The sequence below is a fragment of the Molossus molossus genome, unplaced genomic scaffold (genome assembly GCF_014108415.1).
Source record: "Molossus molossus isolate mMolMol1 unplaced genomic scaffold, mMolMol1.p scaffold_m16_p_1, whole genome shotgun sequence".
Classification (NCBI taxonomy): Eukaryota; Metazoa; Chordata; class Mammalia; order Chiroptera; family Molossidae; genus Molossus; species Molossus molossus.
Window position 1 is genome coordinate 119,370,488 of NW_023425344.1, and position 27,799 is coordinate 119,398,286.

The 27,799-nt window shown below is 39.1% G+C and overlaps 1 protein-coding gene and 1 pseudogene across 2 annotated transcripts in view; one reads left to right on the plus strand and one right to left on the minus strand.

Annotated features, from left to right (window-relative positions):
- REC114 (REC114 meiotic recombination protein) overlaps nt 1-27,799 on the plus strand; it is a 208,431-nt gene that overhangs the window by 106,285 nt on the left and 74,347 nt on the right. The window lies entirely within an intron of this gene.
- On the minus strand, nt 231-27,681 carry LOC118638832 (annotated as a pseudogene).

Sequence of the window (27,799 nt, forward strand, 5' to 3'; positions counted from 1 at the left end):
TTTAAGTCTCATAAATTATCGATTGATTAACCACAGTTCCCTTTAGTAATAAATTGTGTAGGCCTGAATGAAGCAGCTTAGCCAAACTGTAAAACTGACAAGATGTCATCTTATACCATTAGCTAACATGGACATGAGAGCAGTGACCTTCTACAGTGTGTGAAATGCCATACAAAGTCAACAAGGGAGTGTTATGTCAATTCAATCTCTCCAACAGCACGTTGTAGGGTTCAGGCTTCCTTCTGCAGCAGATCGGCTTGATCAATTGCTTTATGGACATTTTTCTTGGAAGTTTCCTGAACTTCCCCTTCTGAAAGAAACTTATTCAAAATAAAATAAACTTTCTCAAAATTAAAGATGATATCAAGTTCACACACACTGCCAAAATACTTGTCAAATAATTCTACCTAACCATGAATTATTTCTAGGGTAATTAGTGAATTGTCCTGACACTCAACAGCACAGCAAAAATGCAGACTAGCATTATCTCCTGTAAACAATCTTCAGATCTCGCCACTCAAAACTGCGCATTTTAGGTTTCCATGCTAAAACTGTCTGAACAAATTCTCTTGCAATCTTTTTCTTCACTTTGTCTGATAGTGGGACGTGCCATTTCTGCAGTCAAAGCTTTCCCCAACTAAAAAGCAACATAAACTGCACAGCAGCCTCTGGCTGCTGATATTGAAGGGAAGTCCCATCACTGAGCTGAGATGAAGTCTTTGTCTTTTATGACTTTGACACTTTAAGAGTACTGGTCAGTTATTTTTTAGAATGTCTTTGAAAGTCAGATATTTGGCTGATAAAATAGATTTCAAAATGAAGACCATAGCTAGAGACAAAGACGGCCACTACATAATATTGAAAGGATCTATCCAACAGGAAGATATAACCTTGATAAACATATATGCACCCAATATAGGAGCACCAAAATATATTAAAAATCTTCTGGAGGACTTCCAAGGAGAAATCGACAACAATACAATCATAGCAGGGGACTTCAACACCCCGTTGACAGCACTGGATAGATCCTCTAGGCAAAAAATTAGCAAGGAAACAGAGACTCTAAATGAAGCACTAGACCAAATGGATTTAATAGATATCTACAGAGAATTACACCCCAAAACTACAGAATACACATTCTTCTCAAGTGCACATGGGACATTCTCAAAGATAGACCACATGATAGGACACAAACTAAATCTCTACAAGTTCAAGAAGATTGAAATCATATCAAGCATCTTCTCAGATCACAATGGCATGAAACTAGAAATCAATTGCACAAAGAACATGCAAAGACATTTCAACACATGGAGGCTAAATAGCATGTTATTAAACAATGAATGGGTCACCGAGGAGATCAAGGAAGAAATTAAAAACTTCCTGGAAACCAATGAAAATGAACACACAACACCACAAAATCCATGGGATGCAGCGAAAGCAGTTCTGAGAGGGAAGTTCATAGCACTACAGGCCTACCTCAAAAAACAAGAAAAATTTCTAATTGATTGTCTAACCTCACAACTTAAAGAACTAGAAAGCAAACAAAAAGAAAACCCCAGAGCAAGTAGAAGGAAGGAAATAGTAAAGATCAGAGCAGAAATAAATGACATAGAGACCAAAAAAACAATTCAAAGGATCAATGAAACAAAGAGCTGGTTTTTCGAAAAGATAAACAAGATAGATGGACCCTTAGCTAGACTCACCAAGAAACAAAGAGAGAGAACCCAAATACACAAAATCAGAAATGAAAGAGGAGAAGTAACAACCAACACCACGGAAATACAAAAGATCGTTAACAACTACTATGAACAACTATATGGCAACAAATTCGACAATCTCAGCGAAATGGACAAATTTCTAGAAACACACAGTCTCCCAAAACTATTCCCGGAAGAGATAGAAAACTTGAACAGACCAATAACAACTAAGGAAATTGAAGAGGTAATCAAGACTCTCCCAGCAAACAAAAGCCCAGGCCCAGATGGTTTCACGGGGGAGTTTTACCAAACATTCAAAAAAGAACTAACACCCATTCTCCTCAAACTATTTCAAAAAATTCAAGAAGAAGAAAGCCTTCCAAACACGTTCTATGAGGCCAACATAATTCTAATTCCAAAACCAGAAAAAGACACTACGAAGAAAGAAAACTACAGGCCAATATCCCTGATGAACATAGACGCCAAAATCCTGAACAAAATACTAGCAAATCGGATCCAGAAATACATCAAAAAAATTATTCACCATGACCAAGTGGGATTCATTCCAGGGATGCAAGGCTGGTACAATATTCGCAAATCAATAAACGTGATACACCACATAAACAAAATGAAGAATAAAAACCACATGATCATATCAATAGATGCTGAAAAAGCATTCGACAAAATCCAGCATCCATTTCTGATAAAAACGCTCAGCAATGTAGGAATAGAGGGATCATATCTCAACATAATAAAGGCCATATATGAAAGACCTACAGCCAACATCATACTCAATGGACAGAAACTAAAAACATTTCCATTAAGAACAGGAACAAGACAGGGATGTCCACTTTCGCCACTCTTATTTAACATTGTACTGGAAGTCTTAGCCACAGCAATCAGACATGAAGAAAAAATAAAAGGGATCCAAATTGGAAAGGAGGAAGTGAAACTGTCATTATTTGCAGATGACATGATATTGTACATAGAAAACCCTAAAGACTCCATCAAAAATCTATTAGACTTAATAAATGAATTTGGCAAAGTAGCAGGATACAAAATTAACGTCAAGAAATCGACGGCATTCTTGTACATTAATGATGAACTCACAGAAAGAGAAACTGAAAAAACAATCCCATTTACCATCGCTCCAAAAAAACTACGATACCTAGGAATAAACTTAACCAAAGAAGTAAAAGACCTATTTGCAGAAAACTACAGGTCATTGAAAAAAGAAATAGAGGAAGATATAAAAAAGTGGAAGCACATACCCTGTTCATGGATTGGAAGAATTAACATAATTAAAATGTCCATACTACCCAAAGCAATCTATAGATTCAATGCAATCCCCATCAAAATACCAACGACATATTTCATAGAACTAGAACAAATACTTCAAAAGTTCATATGGAACCAAAAAAACCCCGAATAGCCACAGCAATCTTGAAAAAGAAGAACAAAGTTGGAGGGATCACAATACCAGATATCAGGTTATACTACAAAGCGACTGTAACCAAAACAGCATGGTACTGGCACAAGAACAGGCATATAGACCAGTGGAACAGAACTGAAAACCCAGAAATGGACCCAAGGCAATATGCTCAATTAATATTTGACAAAGGTGGCAAGAGCATACAGTGGAGTAAAGACAGCCTCTTTAATAAATGGTGTTGGGAAAATTGGACATCTACATGCAAAAAAATGAAACTAGACCATCAACTTACACCATACACAAAAATAAACTCGAAATGGATAAAAGACTTAAATGTGACCCGTGAATCCATAAAAATTCTAGAAGAAAATGTAGGCAACAAAATTTCGGACATCATACGGAGCAGAATTTTCACTGATACATCACCTAAGGCAACAGAAATAAAGGAGAAAATGAACACATGGGACTACATCAAACTAAAAAGCTTCTGCACAGCAAAAGAAACAATCATCAAAATGGAAAGGCAACCCACTGTATGGGAGAACATCATTGCTAATGATGTATCAGATAAGGGGTTAATTTCCAATATATACAGAGTGCTCATACAACTCCACAAAAGGAAGACAAAGAACCCAATTAAAAAATGGGCAGAGGAGCTGAATAGACACCTCTCCAAACAGGACATACAAATGGCCAAGAGACATATGAAGAAATGCTCAACATCACTAATCATCAGAGAGATGCAAATTAAAACAACTATGAGGTATCACCTCACACCTGTCAGAATGGCCGCCATCAACAAATCATCAAACAACAAGTGTTGGCGAGGGTGTGGAGAAAAGGGGACTCTAATACACTGCTGGTGGGAATGCAGACTGGTGCAGCCGCTATGGAAAACAATATGGTGCTACCTCAAAAAATTAAAAATTGAACTTCCATTTGACCCAGTGATCCCACTGCTGGGAATATACCCTAAGAAGCCTGAAACACCAATCAGGAAGAATATATGTACCCCCATGTTCATAGCAGCACTATTTACAATAGCTAAGATCTGGAAACAGCCCAAGTGTCCACCAGTAGACGAATGGATCAAAAAGCTGTGGTACATATACACAATGGAATACTATGCAGCGGTAAGAAAGAATGATCTCTTATCCTTTGAGACGACATGGAGGGACCTGGAAAGTATTATCCTAAGTGAAAGAAGCCAAGCAGAAAAAGACAAATACCACATGATCTCACTTACATACGGAATATAATGAACATAACAGTCTGAGGAATACAGTAGACCCAGACACATGGAAGTAGGGCACAGACTGACATCCCTCAGAAGAGGGGATGGGGGGTGGGGGGGGTGGGAAGAGATAAACCACAGAACTTATATGCATGTATGCATGACCAATGGACATGGACAACTAAGCCGGGGACAGGGTGGAGGGGGGGTGGGGTGGTGGGTGCCATTGGGGTAAAAAGGTATAATATCTGTAACAAAAAAATAAATAAAATTCAAAAAAAAAAAAAGAAAGCCAGATATTTGGCTTTTCTCACTTCCTCATCTCAGGAGGAACATGGTATTTGTATGTCTCATTACTAGTGCTGAATCCCTTGATCACTTGATTAAAGTGGTATCTGCTTTATCCATTGTAAAGTGATTATTTTCCCTTTATAATTAATAAGTATCTTGTGGTGATATATTCTGAGGTATGCAAGTTTCCTGTTTTTTATTATATTCTTGTCCACTAATTTTAGCATCTATTGATGAGTTTTGCCTATAACAACTATTGCTCTGGTGTTTGCAAAATGGTGATTTTCTATTTCTCTGATTATTTCTTCATTTATTAATTGGAATTCTACTATAAGAAAGAGCTTTTCCTTCATTTACTTATTCATTTATTTGATGATATCAGCATGGATTTTCATGAATATTCACTTTATCCTGTTAATTAGCATCCATGTTTATTATTATTTATTTTGCCACTAGGACCATTTTATGAGTTAGAATATCAGGGTTCTTGAACTTCCCTGTGTACCATGAAATTTGACTTTAGACAAAATATTCAACTATTCTCACCCTCAGTAATAAAATGGAAATAATATCTATTCTGCTATGTATAAAATAGATTTGCAGACTGTAAAATGTGATATAAATGGTTACATTGTCATTATATTGTTAAATGACTATGGATATTCAAAGAACACAGGCCACTTTTCAGGAGGAAACTAAGATTTAATTATTTCAGACTGTTCACTTATTTCTATAGGGAAGGCCAAGAATGGAGGTGGAGAGAAATAATTGTATGGTGATCAGAGGCAGAAGAAAGCCAAAAGTAAATCACAGAAACACAGAGTAGCATACATTCTCACATTCTGCTGTGTATAATAAATACTTTTTAAATTTCCTAGAATATTAAACAATAGTAAATATTTCTTTGACTATTAGTTTTGAAGACTCCCTTGTTTTATGTAACAAAATATGTTGCCAAGTTAAATGTGGCTTATAAAAACATTAGCTTAATTTTTTCCTGCACCTTAAACTGGTTTTATATTTGGACATGTTATATATCTAGTGTAGTTTATTAAGAATATGCGAAGCATACAAAACTATAAGGTGTTGTGAATGTTATTACTATTGGCTTTTTGTTCATTTCGCTTTGTCTTTTGTGACAATACTGTGTGCAGAAGTCCTTGATGTGACTTTCTCTTATTAAGTTTCTAAATCAATACATGTATCTACTTCTCAGGATCATTTGTTCCTCCATCCTGTTCGTTCTAGGTATTTGGAGGATCTATTCGACACTAAATTTGTGATTTAAGATTTTTTTCTTTGTGGGATGAAGCTTTTATTTCTTCCTCTTACAACAATCAGGCAAGAAAATAGTAGACTGAGCTGCTAAGTAGGTCGACCTGCCTGACGCGATGAGGTGGCAAATTCTAATGAGATTTCCTGACTTCAGCAGTTACTAGTGATGGGAACAGGGGGTAGAAATAGCCATGTTTGAACTGCAAATAGTCAAGGAAGAATAAATGAGTTTCCACTTTGTCCAACATTTGTAACTGAGGAAACAGATTTTATACCACAGTGAGCTTTTTCTATTCCATATTAATGAATGTAGCCAAATAAAGGCATGAAGCCTGAATGAAATAAAGAACAGATACAGTAAATAATTATATTAATGGATGTAGGCTCTTTCAATTGGCATGTTCTGTGTTCTCTTAAACAGTAAAAGATTAGAAATAGACCTGCCTCATTGTTGTATAAGTTTATAAAAGCTAACTTGAGGTATTGAAGCTATCAAAGATTGCTGTTTTATGCCAGTTATTTGGGGGATAAGTATTTTGTAAAATCCCACAAACACATTGAAATCAACAATACATGCTGTGAACTTCAAACATTTGGGTTTAGTTTATCTTTTGGTTTTAGCTTGAAATTTCATTTTTGGTTGTTGTTGTTCATCTTTGGCTGTTGACTTGTTTACACAATGTCACTCAGCTGAGCTTTCCACTTTATCACTGCTCCTCTAACCCAGTCTACCGAGTACATAAAACTCTCCAGCTGACAGTGAGGACAGTGGGCTCTCATGGGACACCTGCCAAGGTGTGACCAGTTCTAAGTCAATTACTCGGATTCCTTTTTTAAATTTTTTATTTATTATTGAAGCTATTATAGACGTCCTTCATTTTCTTCCCCTTTACCCACCTCCTCCCAGCCACCACACCCCCACTTTCTGGCCATCACCACACTGTTGTTTGTGTCCATGGGTTATGCATATATGTTCTTGGGCTAATCCCTTCACTGTTCATCCAGTTCCCGCCACCCCCTTCCAACTCCCTACCCTCTGACCGCTGACAGTCTGTTCTATGTATCCATGCTTCTGGCTCTATTTTGTTTGTCAGTTTATTATGTTCATTAGATTCCACATATAAGTGAGACCATATGGTATTTGTCTTTGTCTGGCTTATTTCACTTAGCATAATAATCTCCAGGTCACCCATGTTGTTGTAAAAGGTAAGCATTCCTTCTTTATTATAGCCACATAGTATTCCATTGTGTATATGTACCACAGCTTTTTTTATCCACTCATCTACTGATGGGTACTTGGGCTGTTTTCAGATCTTGTCTATTGTAAATAGTGCTGTTGTGAACATAGAGGTGCATGTATTCTTTCCAATTGGTGTTTCAGGAGTCTTAGGATATATTCCTAGAAGTGGAATCTCTGGGTCAAAAGGTAATCTATTTTAAATTTTTTGTTGAAACTCCATACTGTTTTCCACAATGGCTGTACCAGTCTGCATTCCCACCAACAGTGCACTAGGGTTCCCTTTTCTCCACATCCTCGCCAGCACTTGTTGTTTGTTGATTTATTGATGGTAGCCATTCTAACAGGTGTAAGGTGATATCTCATAGTTGTTTTAATTTGCATCTCTCTGGTAATTAGTGACATTGAGCATTTTTTCATTTATCTATTGGCCGTCTTGGAGTCTTCTTTGGAGAAGTGTCTGTTCAGGTCTTTTGCCCATTTTTTTACTGGGCTGTTGGTCTTCCTGGTTGAGTTGTATAAGTTCTTTACATATTTTAGAAATTAACCCCTTAAGAGATGTATCATTAGCTAATATGTTCTCCTATACAGTGGGTCTCCTTTTCATTTTCTTGATGGTTTCCTTTGCTGTGCAGAAGCTTTTAGTTTGATGTAGTCCCATTTGTTTATTTTCTCCTTTGTTTCCTTTTTAAAAATTTTTTTTATCCTACCCGAGGACATTTTTTTTTATTTTTTTTTATCCTCACCCGAGGACACTTTTCCATTTTTTTGCACAGACAGAGTGGGAGGGAGAGAGAGGAACAGAGAGAGAGGGAAACATCGATGTGAAAGAGACACATCGAGCGGCTGCCACCCGCACAACCAACCAGGGCCGGGGACAAACTGCAACCAAGGTACATGCCCTTAGCGGGAATCAAACCCGGGTCTCTCCGGACCACAGGCTGACGCTCTTACCGCTGAGCCAAACCAGCCAGGGCCCGAGGACATTTTTTCATATTTTGTTCATATAGGGTGGGAGGGAGAGAGAGAGAGAGAAACATCAACGTGAAAGGGACACATCGAGTGGATGCCAACCGCACAATCCAACCAGGGCCGGGGGGGAAACTGCAACCAAGGTACGTGCCCTTAGTGGGAACTGAACCCGGGTCTCTCTGGACCACAGGCTGACGCTCTTACCGCTGAGCCAAACCGTCCAGGGCGATTTTCTCCTTTCTTTCTCTTGCCCTAGCAGGTATGTCAGCAAAGTATTATTATTTTTTTTTTGTAATTTTATTTTTGATACAGATGTTTCTCCTTTTTTACCCTATTAACACCCTCCTCCCCACCCCCCCACCCCCGCCCAGTCCCGGCTTTGTTGTCCATGTCCATTGGTTATGCATACATGCATATAAGTTCTGTGGTAAATCTCTTCCCACGCCCACCACCCCCTCTTCTGAAGGATGTCAGTCTGTACCCTACTTCCGTGTTTCAGGGTATAACCTATTCCCCAGACTGTTACATTCTTTATATTCCATATATAAGTGAGATCATGTGGTATTTGTTTTTTTCTGCTTGGCTTGTTTCACTTAGGATAATACTTTCCAGGTCCCTCCATGTCGTCTCAAAAGATAAGAGATCTTTCTTTCTTACAGCTGCATAGTACTCCATTGTGTATATGTACCACTGCTTTTTTATCTATTCATCTACTGATGGACATTTGGGCTGTTTCTAGATCTTAGCGATTGTAAATAGTGCTGCTATGAACACGGGGGTACGTATATTCTTTCTGATTGGTGTTTCAGGCTTCTTAGGGTATATTCCTAGAAGTGGGATCACTGGGTCAAATGGAAGTTCAATTTTTAATTTTTTGAGTTAACACCATATTGTTTTCCATAGTGGCTGTACCAGTCTGCATTCCCACCAGCAGTGCACTAGAGTCCCCTTTTCTCCACACACTCACCAACACTTGTTGTTTGATGATTTGTTGATGGCGGCCATTCTGACAGGTGTGAGGTGATACCTCATTGTTGTTTTAATTTGCATCTCTCTGATGATTAGTGTTGTTGAGCATGTCTTCATATGTCTCTTAGCCATTTGTATGTCCTGTTTGGAGAGGTGTCTATTCAGCTCTTCTGCCCATTTTTCAATTGGGTTCTTTGTCTTCCTTTTGTTGAGTTGTATGAGTACTCTATATGTTTTGGAAATTAACCCCTTATCTAATGTATCATTGGCAATGATGCTCTCCCATACAGTGGGTTGCCTTTCCATTTTGATGGTTGTTTCTTTTGCTGTGTAGAAGCTTTTTATTTTGATGTAATCCCATGTGTTCATTTTTTCCTTTGTTTCTGTTGCCTTAGGTGATGTATCAGTGAAAATTCTGCTCCGATGATGTCCTAAATGTTGTTGTCTACATTTTCTTCTGGAATTTTTATGGATTCACGGGTCACATTTAAGTCTTTTATCCATTTTGAGTTTATTTTTGTGTATGGTGTAAGTTGATGGTCTAGTTTCATTTTTTTGTATGTACCTGTCCAATTTTCCCCACACCATTTATTAAAGAGGCTGTCTTTACTTCATTGTATGCTCTTGCCACCTTTGTCAAATATTAATTGAGCATATTGCCTTGGGTCCATTTCTGGGTTCTCTATTCTCTTCCACTGGTCATTATGCCTGTTTTTGTGCCAGTACTAGGCTGTTTTGATTACAGTTGCTTTGTAGTATAACCTGATATCTGGTAGTGTGATCCCACATACTTTGTCCTTCTTTTTCAAAATTGCTGTGGCTATTCGGGGTCTTTTTTTGTTTCATATGAACTTTTGAAGTATTTGTTATAGTTCTGTGAAATATGTCGTTGGTATTTTGATGGGGATTACATTGAATCTATAGATTGCTTCGGGTAATATGGACATTTTAATGATGTTAATTCTTCCAATCCATGAACAAGGTATGTGCTTCCACTTTGTTATATCTTCCTCTATTTCTTTTTTCAATGTCCTATAGTTTCTGCAAATAGGTCCTTTATTTCTTTGGTTAAGTTTATTCCTAGGTATCTTAATTTTTTTGCCGCGATGGTAAATGGGATTGTTTTTTCAGTTTCTCTTTATGTGAGTTCATCATTGGTGTATAAGAATGCCGTCGATTTCTTGACATTAGTTTTGTATCCTGTTACTTTGCCAAATTCATTTATTAAGTCTAATAGATTTTTGATGGAGTCTTTAGGATTTTCTATGTATAATATCATGTCATCTGCAAATAACGACAGTTTCACTTCCACCTTTCCAATTTGGATCCCTTTTATTTTTTCTTCATGTCTGACTGCCGTGGCTAAGACATCCAGAACAATGTTAAATAAGAGTGGTGAAAGTGGACATCCCTGTCTTGTTCCTGTTCTTAAGGGAAATGTTTTTAGTTTCTGTCCATTGAGTATGATGTTGGCTGTAGGTCTTTCATATATGGCCTTTATTATGTCTAGGTATGATCCCTCTATTTCCACACTGCTGAGCGTTTTTATCAGAAATGGATGCTGGATCTTGTGGAAGGCTTTTTCAGCATCTTTTGATATGATCATGTGGTTTTTATTCCTCATTTTCTTTATGTGGTGTATCACATTTATTGATTTGCGAATTTTTTACCAGCCTTGCATCCCTGGGATGAATCCCAGTTGGTCATGGTGAATAATTATTTTGATGTATTGCTGGATCCGATTTGCTAGTATTTTGTTCAGGATGTTGGCGTGTATGTTCATCAGGGATATTGGCCTGTAGTTTTCTTTTTTTGTAGTGTCTTTTTCTGGTTTTGACATTAGAATTATGTTGGCCTCATAAAACGAGTTTGGAAGGCTTTCTTCTTCTTGAATTTTTTGAAATAGTTTGAGGAGAATGGGTGTTAGTTCTTTTTTGAATGTTCGGTAAAACTCCCCGTGAAGTCATCTGGACCTGGGCTTTTGTTTGCTGGGAGAGTCTTGATTACCTCTTCAATTTCCTTAGTTGGTATTGGTCTGTTCAAGTTCTCTATCTCTTCCAGTTCCAGTTTTGGTAGACTGTGTGTTTCTAGAAATTTGTCCATTTCGCTTAGATTGTCAAATTTGTTGCCATATAATTATTCATAGTAGCTGTTAATGATCGTTTGTAGTTCTGTGGCGTCAGTATTTACTTCTCTTTCATTTCTGATTTTGTGCATTTGGGTTCTCTCTCTTTGATTCTTGGTGAGTCTAGCTAAGGGTCCATCAGTCTTGTTTATATTTTCAAAAAAAACAGCTCTTTGTTTCTATGATCCTTTGAATTGTGTTTTTGGTGTCTATGTCATTTATTTCTGCTCTGATCTTTACTATTTCCTTCCTTCTACTAGCTCTGGGGTTTTCTTTTTGTTTGCTTTCTAATTCTTTAAGTTGTGAGGTTAGACAGTCAATTAGAAATTTTTCTTGTTTCTGGAGGTAGGCCTGTAGTGCTATGAACTTCCCTCTCAGAACGGCTTTTGCTGCATCCCATAGATTTTGGGTTGTGTCTTCATTTTCATTGGTTTCCAGGAAGTTTTTAATTTCTTCCTTGATCTCCTCAGTAATCCATTCATTGTTTAATAACATGCTATTTAGCCTCCATGTGTTCAAATGTCTTTGCATTTTTTTGTTGTAATTGATTTCTAGTTTCATGCCATTGTGATCTGATAAGATGCTTGATATGATTTCAGTCTTCTTGAACTTGTAGAGATTTAGTTTGTGTCCTATCATGTGGTCTTTCTTTGAGAATGTCTCATGTGCACTTGAGAAGAATGTGAATTCTGCAGTTTTGGGGTGTAATTCCCTGTAGATATGTATTAAATCCATTTGGTCTAGTGCATCATTTAGAGTCTCTGTTTCCTTGCTAATTTTTTGTCTAGAGGATCTATCTAGTGGTGTCAGTGGGGTGTTGAAGTCCCCTGCTATGATTGTATTCCTGTTGATTTCTCCTTTGAAGTCCTCCAGAAGATTTTTAATATATTTTGGTGCTCCTATATTTGGTCCATATATGTTTATCAAGCTTATATCTTCCTGTTGGATAGATCCTTTCAATATTATATAGTGGCCTTCTTTGTCTCTAGTTATGGTCTTCATTTTGAAATCTATTTTATCAGATATGAGTATTGCTACCCCAGCTTTTTTTTTTTTTTTTTTTTTTTTTTTTTTTGCTTTCCATTGTCTTGGAAAATTTTTTTCCATCCCTTCACTTTCAACCTATGTGAGTCTTTTGTTGGGAGGTGGGTCTCTTGTAAACAACATATAGATGAGTCATGCTTTCTTATTCAATCAGCTACTCTGCGTCTTTTTATCAGAGCATTCAGTTCTTTTACATTTAAGGTGATTATTGATATTTACTTATTTATTGCCATTTTTGTTTAGTGTGGTTATATTTTTCTTCCTATTCCTTCTACTAATTACAGCAGTCTTTTTAACATTTCTTGTAGTGCTGGTTTGGTGCTAATGTATTCCCTTAGCCTTTTTTTTTTTTTTTTTTTTTTTTTTTTTGGTCTGGGAAGCTCTTTATTTGACCTTCTATTTTGAATGAAAGCCTTGCTGGGTAGAGTAGTCTTGGATTCAGATCCTTGTTTTGTTTTTAATGACCTTGATTACTTAATGCCATTCCCTTCTGGCCTGTAGTGTTTCTTGTGAGAAGTCAGCTGAGTGCCTTATGGGGTTTTCTTTGTAGGTAACCTGTTGCTTATCTCTTGCTGCTTTTAGGATTCTCTCTTTGTCTTTAATTTGTGGCATTTTAATTACTATGTGTCTTGGTGTGGGCCTGTTTGGGTTCTTCTTACTTGGGACTCTCTGTGCTTCTTGAACTTGAATGCCTTCTTCCTTCACCAAATTAGGGAAGTTTTCTGTCACTATTTCTTTGAATATATTCTCTAACCCTTGCTCACTTTCTTCTTCTTTGGAGACTCCTATGATGCAAATGTTATTACATTTCCAGTTGTCCCACAGTTCTCTTAAGCTGTCTTCCTGTGTTTTAATAGTTTTTTCCTTTTGGTTTTTGATTGGTTGATTTTTTCTACTCTGTCTTCTAATTCGCTGACCCGGTCCTCACCTTCCTGTACTCTGCTGTTTAGACCTTCCCATGTGTTCTTTGTTTCTGATATGTCACTGTTGATCTCTTCTTGGTGGTTTTTTATTTCCAATTGGTTTATTTTCAGCATCTCTATGTCCTTACTCATGCTTTTGATCTTCTTCAAGATCATGGCTCTGAATTCCAGCTCGGTTAAATTGCCTGACTGCTCCACATTGATATCATCTTCGGTGGAGGTCTCTTGTTCTTTCGTTTGGCTTTTGTTTCTGTGTTTCACCATTTTGGCTATCACAGTGGGCTTTGGAGCCTGCCAAGTTTTCCCTGTGGGTATTGGTGTTCTGCTGTTTGTGGCTTCCTCTCCTGGGTTTAGATGAGCAAGGGAGGACCCAAGTTAAACACCACTGTCAAGTCTTACTTTCCAGGTTAGAGTTGCTAGCCCAGGAATGGTACTGTTATCCTCTAGCTTTTTGCCTGGAGGCTAGCAGTCCATGTTACTTGAAGAGTTTTGGGTTGTCAGTTGATTGAAAAACTCCCTCAGGTGCTCAGCATAAGGGGATTTCCCGAGGGTGGGGCAGATGCTGGTTGTTAGTGAGCCTCAATTTGCATTTTAATGGCCCACATGGTGGGGTTGAATCTGCAAGGGAGGGGCTGCTGCCTCTCCAAATCCCGAGTGTCCCCACACAGTTCCAGTCCAGTCTGCCCTCCCTCTGCCGGAGCCCAAGGGGAGTGGCTGTGGCTATTTTAGCCTCTGTCTCGGCTCTGCGCTGTGGAGCCACTTGGGAGTTTAACGCAATGGCGCTGCTCACAGCTAAGGCCGCTGCCCAGCTGCCAACCATGGGCTCCCAGCCCCCATCTCGTGCCTTTGTAATCCTACCAGGATCGAGTCAGTGTCCCTGGCTATATGGTCCTCGCAAGCTGCTTTTCTGTTGCTTTTTCCCATCGATTTTTCTGTATTTTAGTTGTAATTGCAGTTTGGTCCTGGGAGACGGTCTGTGTAGCTTCCATTCACTCCGTCATTTTGGAATCCTCAGCAAAGTATTGCTATGAGAGATGTGTGACATTTTACTGCCTATGTTTTCTTTTAGGAATTTTATGGTTTAGCACCTTAGATTTAAGCTTTTTATCCATTTTTAGTTTATTCATGCATATGTTATAAGTTGGTGGTGTAGTTTCATTTTTTTTGCATGTACCTGTCCAATTTTCCCAACACAATTTATTGAAGAGACTGTCTTTACCCCATTATATATTCTTGCCTCCTTTTTCAAATATTACTTGACCACAGATATGTTGGTTGATTTTCAGGCTCTTTGTTCTGCTTCATAGATCTATGTGCCTGCTCTTATGCTAGTACCAGGCTGTTTTGGTTATTATGGCCTTGTAGTATAGTTTGATATCAGGTATTCTGATACCTCTAACTCTGTTCTCCTTTCTCAAGATTGCTTAGACTATTTGGGTCTTTTATGGTTCCATATAAATTTTTGGAATATTTGTTCTACATCTGTGAAATATGTCATTGGCATTTTAATAGGAATTGCATTGAATCAATCAGTTGGACATTTTAATGATGTTAATCTTCTAATTCATAAACACGGTATATGCTTCCATTTATTTGTATCTTCTTTGATTTCTTTCTTCAATGTTCTATAGTTTCCTAAATATAGTCTTTTACCTCCTTGGTTAAATATATTCCTAGGCACCTTATTATTTTTGTTGTAATAGTAAATGAAATTGTTTTATTATCTTCTCCTTCTGATAGTTCATTATTGATGTATATAACTGCCACTGATTTCTGAATGTTAATTTTGTATCTGCTATTTGCTGAATTCATTTATTAGCTCTAGTCATTTTTTGGTGAAGTCGTAAGGGTTTTCTATGTACATTATAATGTCATCTGTGAATAATGACGGTTTTACTTCCTCCCTTCCATTTTGGATGCCTTTTATTTTTTCTTGTCAGTTCACTGTAGCTAGAATTTTCAGTAGTATGTTGAATAAGAGTGGTGAAAGAAGACATCCCTGTCTTGTTCCTAATATTACGGGAAACACTTTTAGTTTTTGTTCATTGAGTATGATGTTCGCTGTAGGTTTTTCATATATGGCCTTAAATATGTTATGTGTGGTCTCTCTATTTCTACTTTGCTGAGAGTTTTTACCATAAATGGGTGCTGGATTTTATAAAATGCTTTTTCTGCATCTACTGATATGATCATCTGGTTTTTATCTTTCATTTTGTGTATGTGATGTATTACATTTATTTGTTTGAAAGTGTTGTACCAGCCTGGCATCCCCCAAATAAATCCCAAATGATCACATTGTATGATCTTTTAAATGTACTGCTGGATCTGATTTGCTAATAATTTTGCTGAGGATTTTAGCATCAATGTTCATCAGAGATATTGGTCAAAAATTTTTTTTTCTTTGTAGTATCTTTATCTGGTTTTGGAATTAGAATAATGCTGGCCCTTGTAAAAAGAGATTGAAAGTCTAACCTCCTCTTGACTTCCGATAAAGATGTTGGCACAGGTAAACGCAGTATCGCGTCCTCCCACAACCACATCAAAGTTACAACTAAACTACAGAACGACCATCATTTAAAACCTCCTGAAATCGAGCTGAACAGAAGTCCTGTGGCTATGGAATTAAAGCAGCAGCCACATTGAGACTGGTAGGAGGGGCGGAGGTGAGATGGGTTGTTGCCACACCCACCTGTGGCAGATAAAAACAGGAGGATACCTCAGCTGGGAAGGTCCTCCCTGAGGACTGAGGGGTCCCCGTCCCACACCAGGCACCCAGCTCAGGGTTCCAGTGCCAGGAAGAGAAGTCCCCATAACTTCTGGCTGGAAAAACCAGCAGGAACTGAGGCTCAGGGAAGCTGAAGTGGCTGGAGCCCCAGGCAGCTCCTTAAAGGGCCTGTGCACGGACTTATTGAACTCACTCCCTCTAAGCTTGGAGGGGAGGCAGCTCGAGGGGCACCAGAGACATACAGGGAAGAACTGAGCTGTTTGGCATTGGAGAGAGGACTGGAGGGGGGCTTTCTCTGGGACAAACATTCTGTCAGAGGCCTTTGTTCCTTCCCTGGGGTGGCAGACAGTTGCCATATCTGGGACTCCAGCAACCTGGCTCACACTGGTAGCCCCGCCCTGCTGATTCCCTGAGGCCTTGCCCCACCCAACTTTCAGGCCCACCCAAGCTGTTGCCAGTTCCTTAACCATAGGATTGGCCTGTCTTGGATCCTGCTTCAGGTTTTCCTAAATTCTTTCAAACAAGCAGCATCTGGTCTCAGACAGCCCATACCTCTCTTTAAGTAATACACAGAAACATACACAAGGAGGCATCCAAAATGAGGAGACAAAGAAACAGGTCCCAAATGAAAGAACAGAACAAAACCCCAAGAAAAGAACTAAGTGAAATGGAGATAAGCAACCTAACAGATGCTGAGTTCAAAATACTGCTTATAAGGATGCTCAATGAACTTAGTGAGAACCTCAGTGAACTTAGTGAGGGCCTCAAGAGCATAAAAAAGGACCAGTCAGTAATGAAGGAGGCACAGTCAGAAATGAAGGAGGCACTAACTGAAATAAAGAATAATGTACAGCCCTGGCTGGTTTGGCTCAGCGGTTAGAGCGTCGGCCTGCGGTCCAGAGAGGCCCGGGTTCGGTTTCCACTAAGGGCACATACCTCGGTTGCAATTTGTCCTCGGCCCTGGTTGGGTCGTGCGGGTGGCAGCCACTCGATGTGTCCCTTTCACGTCGATGTTTCTCTCTCCCTCCCTCCCATGCTATCTAAACAAAAAGTGGAAAAAATGTCCTCAGGTGAGGATAAAAAAAAAAGAAAAGAAAAGAATAATGTACACAGATTCAGTAGTAGAGTATGTAAATCCAAGAAGCAAACCATTGATTTGAAATATAAGGAAGCAAAAAATGCCCAATCAGAACAGCAAAAAGAAAAAAGAATCCAAAAAAGTGAGGATAGTGTAAGGAGTCTCTGGGACAATTTCAAGCATGCCAACATTTGCATCTTGGGGGTGCTAGAAGGAGAAGAAAAAGAACAAGAAATTGAAAACCTATTTGAAACAATGGCAGAAAAATTCCCTAACTTGGTGAAGGAAACAGACATACAAGTCCAGGAAGCACAGAGAGTCCCAAACAAGATGAACCCCAAGAGGCCCACACCAAGACACATCATCATCAAAATGCAAAAGGTTCAAGACAAAGAGAGAATCTTAAAAGCAGCAACAGAAAGGCAGTTAGTTATCTACAAGGGACTTTTCATAAGGCTGTCAGCTGATTTCTCCAAAGAAACTTTGCAGGCCAGAAGGGAGTGGCAAGAAATATTCAGAGTGATGAAAAGCAAGAACTTACAACCAAGATTACTCTATCCTGCAAAGCTGTCATTTAGAATCGATGGCCATGTAAAGAGTTTCCCAGACAAGAAAAAGTTAAAGGAGTTCATCACCACCAAATCATTATATGAAATGATGAAGGGTGTTTTTGAAGAAAAAGATAAAATATATGAACAAACAAAATGGCAGTGAATACATATCTATCGACAATGGAATCTACAAACAAAATGAACAGGCAGAACAGAAATATTCTCATAGATACAGAGAATATTTTGTTGGTTGCCGGATGGGAGGGGGATTGGAGGAATGAGTGAAAAAGGTGAAGAGATTAAGTAGTACAAATTCATTGCTTGACTGACAAATCTCAAAGGGAAAGGGGTTGGGAGGTGGGAAGAAATAAAACAAAGAACTTATATGCATAAACAATGGACACAGACAACAGTGTGGGAAAAGGCAGGAGGGGGAGGCGGGAGTGGGGGGGGGGATGAGGAACATCTGTAATACATTCAACAATAAAGATTTTTAATTTTTTGTGTGTGTGTGGTACATGCCCCTAGCAGGAACCAAACCCGGGACTCTTTGGTCCGCCGGCCGACGCTCAACCGCTGAGCCAAACTGGCCAGGGCAAGATTTTTTTTAATTTTTAAAAAAGAAAGTCTAACCTTCTCTTGAAATTTTTGGAATAGTTTGAAGAGGATTGGTATTATTTCTTTTTTGAATGTTTGGTAAAATTTGCCTGTGAAGTCATCCAGTCCAGGACTTTTGTTTGCTGGGAGTTTTGTTTTGTTTTGTTTGTTTGTTTGTTTTTTATTTATTACTGCTTCAACTCTATTAGTTGTTATCGGTCTTTTCAGGTTTTCTGATTCTTACTGATTCAATTTTGGAAGATTGTATGTTTCTATGAATTTGTCCATTTCTTCTAGATTGTCAGATTTATTAGCATATAATTGTTCATAGTATTTTCTTACAGTCTTTTGTATTCCTCTGGAGTCCATTGTTAATTCTTCTCTTTCATTTCTGATTTTATTTATTTGCATGCTCTCTCTTTTTTTCTTGAATCTGTTTAAAGGTTCATCAATCTTGTTTATCTTTTTAAAGAACCATCTCTTGGTTTCATTGATGTTTTGTATTGTGTGTGGGGTTTTTGTTTTGGGTTTTGGTTTTTTGGTTTTTTGTTGTTGGTATTTTTTAGTTCCTATGTCATGTATTTCTGCTCTGATATTTACTATTTTCTTCCTTCTATTTGCTCTGGGCTTTGTTTGTTGTTCTTTTTCTGGGTCCTTTTAAGGGTAGAGTTAGATTGTTTATTTGAAATTTTTCTTGCTTCTTGAGGTAGGCCTTTAATGCTATGAATTCTTCTGTTAGGACTGCTTTTGCTGTGTCTCATAGATTTTAGGTTGTTGTGTGTTCATTTTTATTTGTTTCCAGGTAATTTTTTATTACATGCTTGATTTCATTGGTAACCTATTTATTATTTAATAACTGGCTAATTAACCTCCATGTATTTGAATGTTTTTGAGTTTTTATTGTAGTTTATTTCTAGTTTCATGCTATTGTGATCCAAGAAGATACTTGAAATAATTTCAGTCTTCTTGAATTTGTTAAAACTTATTTTGTGTTTTACTGTGTGGTCTCTCTTTGAGAATATTCCATGTGCACTTGAAAAGAATGTAAATTTTACTGCTTTGGGATGAAATGTTCTATAAATATCAATTAAATCCATCTGACCGAATGTGTCATTTAAGGTCATTGTTTTCTTGTTGACTTTTTTCTTTAGAAGATCTATCAGTGATGACAGTGGGGTGTTAAAATCCTGTACTATGATTGCATTGCTGTAGATCTCTCCCTTAAAGTCCAAGAGTTTTAAAAATGTATTTAGGTGCTCCTATGTTGGGAGCATATATGTTTACAAGGTTATTTCCTCTTGTTGGATTAATTCCTTTAGTATTATGTAGGTACCGTCTATGTCTCTTGTTATGGCCTTTGTTTTGAAGTCTGTTTTGTCAGATATAAGTATTGCTACCCCAGCTTTGTTTGTTTGTTTGTTTCCATTTGCATATAATATTTTTTCATCCCTTCACTTTCAGCCTGTGTGAATCTTTTGTTCTGGGGTGAGTCTCTTGTAGAAAGTATATATATGGGTCATGTTTTCTTATGCATTCAGCTGCCCTATATCTTTTGATTGGAGTATTTAATTCATTTACATTTAAGGCTATTATGATAGGTACTTATTTATTGCCATTTTTCTTTATACTCATGTCTTTCTCTCTCTCTCTCCATATATATATTTCTTCTTCTCTTGAAGCATACCCTTTAACATTACTTGCAATGCTGATTTTGTGTGAATGAACTCTTTTAGCCTTATTTTGTCTGGGAAGCTCTTTATTTCACCTTCAATTTTAAATGCTAGCCTTGCTGGATAGAGTAGTCTTGGATTCGCGTTCTTGCTTTTCATGACCTTGAATACTTCATGGCAGTCCCTTCTGGCCGTAAGTGTTTCTGTTGACAAATGAGCTGACAGCCTTATGGCAACTCTCTTGTAGGTAATTAATTGTCTCTCTTGCTGCCTTTAAGATTATCTTTTTGTCTTTAATGTTTGCCATTTTAATTGTGATGTGTTTGGTGTGGATCTCTTTGAATTCATTTTGATTGGGACTTTCTGTGCTTCCTGAACTTGTGTGACTTTTTTCTTTACCAGGTTAGGGACATTTCTGTTAGTTTCTTCAAACAGGTTCTCTATTTGTTGCTCACTTTCTTCTCCTTCTAGTACCTGTGTGATGCATATGTTGTTACATTTCATATTGTCCTAAAGTTCCTTCAAGCTGTCCGCATGCTTTTTTTTTTTCCTTTATTGATTTAGAGAGAGAGGAAGGGAGAGGGAGAGAGAGAGAGAAACATCAATGAGAGAGAACATTAATTGTCTGCCTCCAGCATGCCCCCAACTGAGGATTGGGCCCCCAACCTGGGCATGTGTCCTGACTGGGAATTGAACTGGTGGCCTCTTGGTGCATGGGTTGATGCTCAACCACTGAGCCACACCGGCTGGACTGTTTGCATGCTTTTTAGTTCATTTTTCTTTTTGCTGCTCCAATTGGGTGTATTTTTCTACCTTGTCTTCCAAATTGGGTTCCATCCTCTGGTTCATCTAGCCTACTTTTTATTCTTCCCAGTGTGTTCTTGATGTCAGATATGGTATCCTTCCATTCCGAATGGCTATTTTTCATGGTTTCTATGTCCTCTTTTCAGGCTCTTGTAGTTCTCACTAAGTTCCTTGATCGTCCTTTTAACCATTATTTTGAATTCTATATCTGATAATGTGCTTGCCTCCATTTCATTTAGCTCTTTTCTGGAGATTCCTCTTGTTCTTTCACCTGTTTCTTTGTCTCCCCATTTTGGGTGTCTCTTTGTGTTTGTTTCTATATATTAGATAGAACTGCTAGGACTCCCAGTCTTCATGGAATGACCTTATGTAGTAGGTGTGCTGTGGGACCCAGTGTGAAGTCTCGTTGATTGCCTTAGCTGGGTGCTCTAGGAATGTCCCTTGTGTGGGTTATGTGGGCCCTCCTGTTGTAATTGGGTTCTTGATTACTGTTGCCTTGTTCTTAGGTGTTATCAACCCTCAGGCTGGCTGACTGTGTGGCTTAACCCTGACAACAGCATGCATGCTGTTGTGCAGGTGCAGTCTCAAGATGTATTGTTGGGTTCAGTGGCATAATTTTCTAAATCATCTGAGCTCCATGCTCCAGGAATGTCTCTTGTAGGTTATGTGCACTCACTGTTGTAGTTAAGGCTTGTTGTATTGGCTTTTTTGTGAGTGCAGTTAACCGTTCAGGCTGGGTGACTATATGGGTAAACATTTATCACCTTTTATGAGGTGCTGTGCAGAGGCTGGCTCCAATGCAGGATTGTTTCCATCAGGGTCTGGTGCCTGCTGGGATCCCCTTTTGGGTGTGCCACTTGTGTGGCTAGTTCAGTCGAGCTCTGGTGTGGTCTAAAGCCCACCACCGGTTGTGCTGTTTCTGGGTCCACTGGGATGGGTTGCAGGTACAGGTCACTGTCAGACATCATATGTTTTTGGCCTTGGGCTATCTGTCTGTAACTACCACACTGTTCACTGTTTGTGTTTGTGTCTACTAGTCCAGTATGTACATGGGAGGAGCCAATTTGTGTAAAAGGGTTGGCTTCCTCTGTGTCAGCTTAGAACCAGGGGCAGATCTGTGATAGGACTGAGGCTCTCTGAGGTCTGCCTCTACCTGTCAGTTGCTCTGCCTCCCCCTGAGGTTGCCTGGTCTTCCTCCAGAGCCTTCATAAGAGAGAGTGTAGGATAAATCAAGGCTAGCCAAGATAGGCCCCCTACTTGGGGATCATGCAGTCAGGCACTCAGTGAGGGAAAATTAGTCCCTGCTTCAAAGCCAAGGAACTCAGTTCTGCCACACAGTCTCCAACTCTAGTTCTCCCTAGCACGGCTCACTGCGTGTTCAGGTTGGGTACAGTCAGCTGCCTCCTCTGCAGGAGCAAGTGCAGCCACCTGGGCTCATGGGGTTAGATCATAAGAGTCTCTCGAGGATGATGCATCTCAGCCCACAGGAGGGGGCTAAGCACTTTCTCCCAGTCTTAGCCTCCAAGGGTCTCACACCTTGAAAGCCCCTGCTCTGAGCCTCTCTTCCTTATCCCACAGAACTGAGCCTAGCAGGGGTATATGGGACTTGGCAAGGCTGATACAAAGAGTCTCCTGTTGAGGGTAGTGCCCACAACCTGTAGGAGGGGGGCAGGCACTTTCTTTCCTTCCTAGGGCAGTGTGAGCTGAACTTGTAGGGGAGCTCAGATCTACCTCCCCTCAATGCAGCCACAGAGCCCTGCACTCGCCCATCTGACTCTAGGTCAGGAGCCTCCCGGGAAGACAGTCCAAGAAACCCAGTTCTGTGTGGCTCCCTGGCACCCCCACACCATCAAACAAAGCAGAAGGGGGACAAAAATCAGCCCTGCATGGCAATCCAATCTTTCCATATGGCTAGTCTCAGCAAGGTGGGGCTGAAATTTCCAGCTGCACTTGGGCTCCGATCCCAGCAGAATGGGCTAAAAGACCAGCTCGCCCGCACTATTAAACCGAGCAGAATAGGCCAAAAATCCCAGCCCTGCACCAATCCCCTGTGCCACTGAACCCAGCAGGACAGGGTAGACCAAGTGCTGACCATGTATTCAAGGTAGGCAAGACCATTCCTCTTTCCAAAGCCACACAGTTTAGACACTGACTGGCTCTCTGCCCAAAGCCTTTCCAGAAAAGATAGGGTCCTACAAAGTCACTGCTGGGTGTAACAAGTAGACTCCTCAGGACCCAATTAGGACAGTATAGCCTCTCCAGCAGTTTGAGAACAGAAAAAACTTCCCAGGCTGGTGCTATAGCAATAGGAGCGCTCCTTCTCTGGGACAGTACAGCATGAGTCTCCCACGCAACCAGAATCCCCATTGATTGCCACCACCCCATGCTGCGTGGGCTCCTCTTCTCCACTCTGTTGCTCTGGGTTGGGATCCCTGCATGGGTTTGCTCACCATGCTCCTAGGGGGAGGGAGTTTTGCAGCCACAATATCTCCCTGGCTTCTCAGCCAAGGCATCTGCATGAGGAGGCGCACCCTTTCGGAGGCATTTCAGCCCCTTAAGAGTCTCTTCTTTTTTATGTTGTTGATGTTCTCACTAAGTTCCTTGGAATTCTCCTTAAGTTCCTTGAAAGTCTCACTAAGTTCCTTGAATGTCTCACCAAGTTTCTTGAGCATCCTTATAACCTGTGTTTTGAACTCTGCATATGATTGATTGCTTATCTCCATTTTCTTTAATTCTTTTCCTAGAGTGTTGTTCTTTTCTTTCATTTGGGACATATTTCTTTGTCTCCTCATTTTGGCTGCTTCCCTGTGATTGTTTCTATAAAATAGGACCAGTCAGAAATGAAGGGTGCACAATTGAAATAAAGAATAATTTACAGGGAATCAATAGTAGAGTAGGTAAAGCCAAAAAGCAAACCATCAATTTGGAATATAAGAAAGCAAAAAACACTCAGAACAGCAAAAAGACAAGAGAATCCAAAAAAATGAGGATAGTGTGAGGAACCTCTAGGACAACTTCAAGTGTACCAACATTCACATCTTGGGGGTGCCAGAAGGAAGAGAGAGAAAACAAGAAATTGAAAACCTATTTGAAACAATAATGATAGAAAACTTCCCTAACTTGGTGAAAGAAACCGATATACAAGTCCAGGAAGCACAGAGAGTCCCAAACAAGATGAACCCCAAGAGGCCCACACCAAGACACATTATAATCAAAACGCAAAAGGTTCAAGACAGAGAGAATCTTAAAAGCAGCGAGAGAAAAGCAGTTTGTAACCTACAAAGGAGCTCCCATAAGGCTGTCAGCTGATTTCTCAAAAGAAACTTTGCAGGCCAGAAAGGAGTGGCAAGAGATATTGAAAGTGATGAAAATCAAGAACCTACAACCAAGATTACTCTATCCTGCAATGCTATTGTTTAGAATCGATGGCCATATAAAGAGTTTCCCAGACAAGAAAAAGCTAAAGGAGTTCATCATCACCCAACCAGTATTATGTGAAATATTGAAGGGTCTTCTTGAAGGAGAAGAACAAAAATATGAACAATAAAATAGTAATTAGTACATATCTATCAACAATTGAATCTACAAAGAAAATCAGCAAGCAGAACAGAAATAGATTCATCGATACAGAGAACATTTTGTTGCTTGCCAGATGGATGGGGGTTGAGGGGATGGGTGAAAAAGATGATGGAATTAAGAAGTACAAGTTGATTGTTAGCGTTATGAACCTCAAAGGGAAAGGGTAGAGGCGGGAGGTCAGGAAGAGATAAACCAAAGAACTTCTATGCATATATGCATAACCAATGGACACTGACGATAGTGTGGGGAAGGCAGGAGCGGGATGGAATTGGGGAGGAGGGGGTCAGTGGGGAAAAAAAGGGGGGGACATCTGTAATACATTCAACAATAAAGATGAGTTTTAAAAATATATATTTAAAACAGAGTCTCTTCTTGGCCTCTTCTGTGCTCCTTGGTTATGATATTCCAGATTGCTCTGTAATTTAGCTATAAGATCAGTTTGGGGATGGAGAAGTGGACAGAGTTTCCGGTTACTCTGCAACCACCTTGGAATCTGATTCCTTTTATTTAGTCTGAAACCCCTTATGAGGGGGATGTATTATGAAAAAATATTTTTAATTGCTGCAAGGCCATGTGGAGAAATTTAAATAGAAAAAATTAAATACTCACTTTGATTATTTGCTATCTAATGCATTCCTTTGTGCTAAATCTTTTGGCTTGATTAACAAACAACAACAGGTTTATTTTTTTAAATCATATTAAAACAAAATATTTTTAACTTGTGTTCTTTTATCTTTGTTACTATTACCTCAGTTTAGGTCCTTGTTGTCACTCTTATTTTTTTAACTTTATTTTTTATTGTTGATACTATTACAGATATTCCCATTTTTTCCCCTTTGCCCACCTCTACCCCACCCCAATCCCTTTTCCCTATAGCCATCACCACCCTGCTGTCTGTATCCATGGGTTATGCATATATGTTCTTTGGCTAACCCCTTCACCTTCATCGAGCCCCTCCCACCATCCCTCCCCTCTGACATTAGTCAGTCTGTTCTATGTATTCATGCCCCTGGTTCTAGTTTATTCTGTTCATTAAATTCCACATATAAGTGAGAGCATATAGTATTTGTCTTTCTCTGAATGGTTTATTTTACTTAGCATAAAATAATCCCTCCTTATCTCCTGCCAGGGATACTTAAGTAACCTCCCACTTATCATTTATTTTATTCTCTTATTTAGTGTCTACACTGCTATCTGAAGATCATTCTAAAATGCGAGTCTTATGAGATCATTCTCCAGCTTGTGGTTGCTTCAGTGGCTCCTACTTGCTTTAAGATAAAGCCCAACTTTCTAAGCATAACTGCAAAGACCTTAGTGATCTGGTCACTGCCTGACTTTTCTGTCTTAATTCCTAATGAATTGTGGTTCTCTGGAAACTCTGTAGTTTTCCTTCTCATCTTGGCTTTTAACATTTCTTTGCCAGGAATGTTCTTATCTCATTGTCTTATTGAGTAGCTCCTAGTCATGATTCAAGACACAATTAAAATTTTTATTATAGATATTGTCAAGCATACACAAAGGTAGAGAGAATAATATAATGAATCTCCATGCATCCATCACCCAAATGCAGGTTATCAACAGTTAGAAAATCTTTCAACTTGTTTGTTTTCCAACTTAGTCTTTTTCTTTTATTTTTAAAAATTATTTTTTTCTGTATTGATTTTAGAGAAGGAGAGAGAGAAAAAAACATCAATAAGAGAAACATCAACATCAACCAACTGCCTCCTGCATGACCCCCCTGGCGATACAGCCTGCAACCCAGGCATGTGCCCTGACCGGAAATCAAACCAGTGACGTCTTGGTGCATGGGTCAATGCTCAGTCACTGAGCCACACCAGCTGGGCCAACTCAGTACTTATTGGAGCTTTCATGACTTCTGTGGCAAAGGGAACCACACCTTTTCTGTGTTCTTGGTACCATGACCATCAGCTTTTAGAGTGCTTGTAAGATGATGTAATTACTCATCAACTGTCTCCCCCTCCAGACTATAAATCCCTTAAGAGTAGGTACCAAGCTATTTTCACCAGCTGTTCTCTGTGCCTAGTGTAGGTACTGACACATAATAGGTATTTAATAAATATGAAAAGTAATAAACCAACCTTATATATCTTCCTCTTCCCCACTTGCCATCAATCCACCCTCCCCTGCATACATAAAAATACATACATAAAAATAAACATTTTCCCCCAAAGAAGCCAGATACAAAAGAGTACTTATATTCAAGAAGAGGCAAAGCTAATCTCTGGTGACAGAAGTTAGAATGGTAGCACCTTTGACAGCAGGTGAGGTGGGGACATTACTGACTAGGAGAGATCACGCAAGAGGGAGCCTTCTAGATCTTGGATATGTTCTATCTTGATGTGGATGATAGTTAAATCTAAGTGTGCATAAAATGTATTAAGCTTTAAACTTATTTGCACCTCAATTTTTTAAAATCTCTCTTCAATTATTTTTCTTGCTGGTACCCCATTTTCTTGATTTCTCAAATTGGAACCTGAGAGTTGCTCCAGATTCCTCCGACTTCCTCCTCTGAACAAACAGCACTTAAATCCTACCCTTCATGACTGTCTGCGGATGGCCCTCTTCGGGTTAGGTGTGCCCCTGGCTGTATGGGTTGAGGGAGTTTCACGGGAGTTGTAATTTGGAGAGGCAGTGGTTCACTTGCCAATACAAATTATGTGAGAATTTAAGGCATATTCATGAAGCCATTTTCAGGACCAGGATAAAGGTATTCATGTAAATGAGGTACAACATTTGGAGTAAAAAGACACACTCAAAACACTACTTTTGCTAAGAGTATATCTTATTGCGCTCTTCCACGAGGGTATAATATTCAATTTAATTGAGTAAATGTTAAATGAAGTTTCAAAGAAACACATTTTTATTATACTTAGTGTGGAAGTGTATATAGTCGTGAGCTGCCTCGCAACAGGGATACGTTCTGAGAAATGTGTCATTGTGTGAGCATCATGGACTACATGTACACATAAACCTAGATGGCGTAGCCTCCCACACACCTCAGCTATGTGATACAACCTATTGCTTCGAGGCTACAAAGCCTGTATAGCATGTCACTGTACAAACCAACATGAGATCAAATCGTGCACAACAGAAACTAATATAATCAAGAGATGGGATACAAATCAGATGTATGAAGCCACTGTCACACGGCACAGTTTTACCACAAACATTTTTTATAAGTACTAAGAATACCCTCCAAAATAATGACAAAAAGTATAATATAGTACATACATAAAGCAATAACAGTCATCTATTATCATAATCTAGTATTATGGACTGTACACAATTATATGTGCTGTACTTTTATATGAATGGTAGGACAGGATTTTCTACACCAGTATCACCACAAACACGTGAGTAATGTCTTGTGCTACAACCTTACAGTGGCTACAAAGTCACTTGGCAATTTTTCAGATCCATTATAATCTAATGGGACCACCATCATAAAGTTGTCCATCGCTGACCAAATGTCCTTATGCATGACTGTAATGGAATTCAAGGTAAGGTGCATTTTACTCAAGTATTCCTTGCCAGTTTTCTTCATTGGAAGAACATTAGTAAAAGTAAAAATCTGT